The sequence below is a fragment of the Belonocnema kinseyi genome, chromosome 6, assembly GCF_010883055.1.
Source record: "Belonocnema kinseyi isolate 2016_QV_RU_SX_M_011 chromosome 6, B_treatae_v1, whole genome shotgun sequence".
NCBI lineage: Eukaryota > Metazoa > Arthropoda > Insecta > Hymenoptera > Cynipidae > Belonocnema > Belonocnema kinseyi.
In genome coordinates, this window is record NC_046662.1 from 100,748,406 (window position 1) to 100,752,675 (window position 4,270).

Consider the following 4,270-nt stretch of genomic DNA (forward strand, 5'->3'; position numbering starts at 1 on the left):
ATACATGTTTCAGAGCAGTTTAGAATACAATTTAAAGCAAAATAAGAAACAAATACAGAAATAATCATGATAAATACAATTTGATTTTTATTTTGCAATTTTTTTAATAAGTAATCCCTGGCAGAGTAACATAAAAAATGTATTATAATTGACATAAAAGTGTTGTGAATAATGTAGAAAAGTTGACATGTTGAACAAAATCGAGTGCGAAGCACGAGATACAAGATGAGAATGTGTTCGTTAAAGCCAAAAGAGCTTTAACAAAAGAGAGTCTAAATCACAAAATTACAGTTGTCGGTCCATTCACCTTTGATTTTAAAAGGTCTGTGCCCGAATGCGGAAGAAATGCAAAGACTAAGCGCGGAGTGCGATTGCCATCAGTCGCGTGCCGTAGGTGCGCTCAAACTCTCGTGCTAAGCTTTTTTAACGAAAAAGAATTCACAATCACAAAATTACAGTGATGAATGTTTTGAGTCTTAATTTTAAAATGTTTGCGAAGCGCGAGAACCAACAGTCGCGTACCCTAGGCGCGCTCAGACTTAACGAGCGAAGCGAGCCGCGCGCGTTGCTCGCGATGAGAATGTGCCCGCGTGGCGGGCTAGTTTTTTAAATTATTATATACCTAATTTATTCACTACATACATAATAGCTATGAATAATCGGAACGGCTGCGGCGAGATTCGAATCTAACTTACCTAAAGCACTAACGCATTCCCTAACAAGGGACTGTCCAAAAATCACGTAGCCAATGGGGGGGGGGGGTCCTGATCTCAGACTACGCTGAGCTAAATGCAGGGGTTGAAAGGTCAAAACAAACTGGCAAGGTAGCGCGACACCGCCATCCTCTCGCCGCCGCATGTCTTAGTGTTTTGTTTTGACGCGGCTGACAGGTTGCCGCAAGTTCGCGACTTTCTCGTTCGTAGAGTATTCTTTTGAGTTATAAGTTTTTTATGATGTCGCTGTATCACAAGTTTTACCATGCATATCGTGACTGCTACTGTGGTACTTTTTCCAATTAAAAGATACAAAGTAATGTCAATGATTTGTGGAAGTGTATGAAAGCAGATGAGACGTATCTTGCTAACGTTGAAACAAAAATTACAGAACTGCTGCAAAAGAAAACTCAAAAGAAGACGGCTTATCTAAACTTTTTTACAAGTCAGGTACGATTGTTTCGTTTATTTAATTCGTATTTTGAAATGGATGAAAAAAAGAGATTTTTGTACAAGAATAATGATCGGTAGTGTTTTTCTTGAGCCTGTCTGAAATTCAGTTCCTTTCTTTGCTATGCTATAGTGTATACTATTTTTTTTGCATTCTCTAGAATTGACAAAAGGCAAGCAATAAGACATCAAACGAATCGTCTACGTCACAACATTCTGAAGCTTTGCACGTTCCCGAATCTCTAGGGTCAAATAATGCAATAATATGTATAAATACGATGTGCTATTACGATATGATTATTTGACAATTTATTATTTTGTTGGTTAATCAATACAAAGAGTTATACAAACAAAAGTAATTTTTCATGTGTTTTTTCAGACGTTGATAACAGTGAAATTGAAGGGAGTGAAAGTGATACCAAGATTTCTATTTCGAATCGCTTTTACGACACACCTGCACAAGATGCATTAAAAGCAAATATAAGTCTCTCAGAGAAACAGTTAGTTGCAGCGATTGAGGGTCGTGATTCTGGTCTGGGAGGATCTGACTGTCACCAAAATAGTGATAGGCTGCAAAAAGAGCTAGATGAAAGTAAAAAATTGTTAACTTCAAAAGAGAATAAGGCAAAACGTGCGAAAAAATATCGAAGTGCAACGAAAGAAACACATTAAAAAATCAAGCTTGAAAGTTCATATTTGGTGAAAAATCTACATGTGGTTCAACCTTTATTATTTATGGACCGAGTGAATAAGCGATTCTACGTTAAATAATTTTATACAATTTTTAGATACAAGAGGATGCAGGTCGACCTCCACTCGAAACTGACCAGCCAGAGCTTTTGAAGGCAATATCTGATATTGCAATGCAAGGTGGGGCTGCTGATGATCGTCGACGCTCCGAATTAATTCGAACACGTAAAACTTTACGTAGCTTACACACGGAACTACAAGCGCAAGGATTTCAAATATCTGAATCGGCTACATATCTTCGACTTCAACCTAAAAATTCACATACTTCTGAAGGCAAACGAGATGTCAGAACTGTGCCTATAAAACTCTGTTGTGCACAAGCTGATGCAAGGAAAGAGCACGTAGAAGGCAAATTCTGTACTGCATCAATTCGGTAATGTTTTAATGTTTTAATATTTTACTAGTATATTAATTCAACTGCTTATCAATATACACATAAAATAACTTCTTATAGATCATTAGAGCAAGTAATTGTTACTCTTGGATCTAATCAAGTTGCAGTGAGATCGCAAGATGATAAAGTCGAGTACCAATTGGTATTGCTGCTGCTAAGAAACAGGCTCCGCTGCTCATGTTCCTCGAGTATAAAGTCAGGTTGCCTGATCATGATTGGGTGGTGGCACCAGGATACAAGTTTATTCCAAGCGCTTACGCTGGTATACGCATTAATGTTGGAAAAATTGGTGATCCTAAAACGGTCTCATACTCCGGACCGACTTTTGTAGCGATACGTAGTGCCAAGCACTCGTCCAGCACTGCAACGTCTCACGCATTTGATTTTTAGACACTTTTAGAATTAGAATTCTTTCGACATATTCTTTACGGTATAAAATAAAATATCTCAAATGTATAAAATTATTGAACTATTTTTATGTGTGTTTCTTCAATAATTTTTAATCCATTTTTCCAGTAAAAAATGAAGATCAAGTAAAACCAGTAGTTGTTATAATGTCAGATGGTGGACCCGACGAGAATCGTCGCTATCGTTAAGTGATTAATCATGCAGTTAATCACTTCAAAGAATATAACTTGGACGCCTTATTTATAATCACAAACGCATGAGGACGGAGTGCTTACAATCATGTGGAGCGACGCGCATGGCTCCCTTGACTCGTGAAATGATAGGCTTGATACTACCGCATGATCATTATGATTCCCACCTTAATCAATCTGCTGTTACGATAAAGAGCTCGAACTGAAAAATTTAGCTTTTTCTGCTGAAACACTCGGTGAGGTACTGAGTCAAGTCATCATCGATGGGTATCAAGTTGATGCCAAGTACGTCATTCCAGAAGACTTTGCCGAAAAACCAAAGTCGGTATCACAAGAATGGTATGATTTGCACGTGAAGGAGAGTCAGTATTTTTTGCGGGTATAACGTTACACTTTTTTTTCCTAATATTTATTTACTTACATTTTGAATTTTTTCAAGTGAATAAATTCGATGCAATTGTATTTTAACATTCCGATTAATAATTTATACTTCTGTATTTGTTTTAATGGAAGATTGTGAAGTGCAATGACGGAAATTCTTATGGAGATTGGAGAAGTAACATAAAAGATATTCTTCCATTGAGTGATGGGTTTTTACCACCTCCGTTCCCATTGCGTTGTCCAGACGATGGTTTGCTCACCATTCCAACTCCACAAAATATTCATGCTGATAAGAGTTTTTGTGATTTATTTTTGAGCGGATTTGTGGGTTTTAAACCAACAACAGATAATGGAATGCCTGTTCTTATATGATTTTTATTGTCCATCAATCCGAAAAGAAATTATTGGTGAGTGCATTTTTCTCACTTTACTGCGTTATGAATCTTTCACGGTATATAATGGAACATACTATATTTATATTAGGAAGAATCTGTCAGTATTGTGGTTTATACTATGGGTCTAAAAACAAAAATGTTTACATGTCAAAGAAATTCATCATCAGGCAATCGATGAAAGACAAAGAGTAAACAAAGTATTAACAAGAAGAGGAGGTGAACTACTACGTGAACTTGATGCGCTAGAGCCAATACTTGAGTGGTTTGAAGAAGGAAATATCAGCAGAGAAAATTTAAATAGTTTAACTGAAAGTATTAATCAAGAAGTTGAATTCACATTGCCTGTTATCCAAAATCTGCATGACTGGCTAGTTTCACCGTTTTCGATAATAGACGTTTTGGAAGAATAAAGTTTTTTTCATACTATTCTCTTTTTTTTAATCTTTCTTTCAATGTAGTAAGGAAACTTTATTTTATTTTCTAAGAAGAAAAGCTACGTAGCTCTTTAGGGGGGATGGGAGGGATCTGACAGAGTCTATATTGTGTTACATGGGGGGTGGGAGGGGTAAAAAAGTGCAAAAATGAGAG

The 4,270-nt window shown here is 36.7% G+C and overlaps 2 long non-coding RNA genes across 2 annotated transcripts; both read left to right on the top strand.

The window, feature by feature from the left end:
- The first annotated feature begins 980 nt into the window (after positions 1 to 980).
- LOC117174907 lies at positions 981 to 1,856 on the top strand. Its single transcript, XR_004467400.1, has 3 exons — positions 981 to 1,163; positions 1,325 to 1,430; positions 1,543 to 1,856. It is a non-coding gene; the product is annotated as an uncharacterized LOC117174907 (long non-coding RNA).
- A 6-nt stretch (positions 1,857 to 1,862) lies between these two features.
- On the top strand, positions 1,863 to 4,054 carry LOC117174906. The gene is made up of 5 exons (XR_004467399.1): positions 1,863 to 2,286; positions 2,368 to 2,737; positions 2,824 to 3,245; positions 3,420 to 3,694; positions 3,771 to 4,054. It is a non-coding gene; the product is annotated as an uncharacterized LOC117174906 (long non-coding RNA).
- Positions 4,055 to 4,270: the final 216 nt, after the last annotated feature.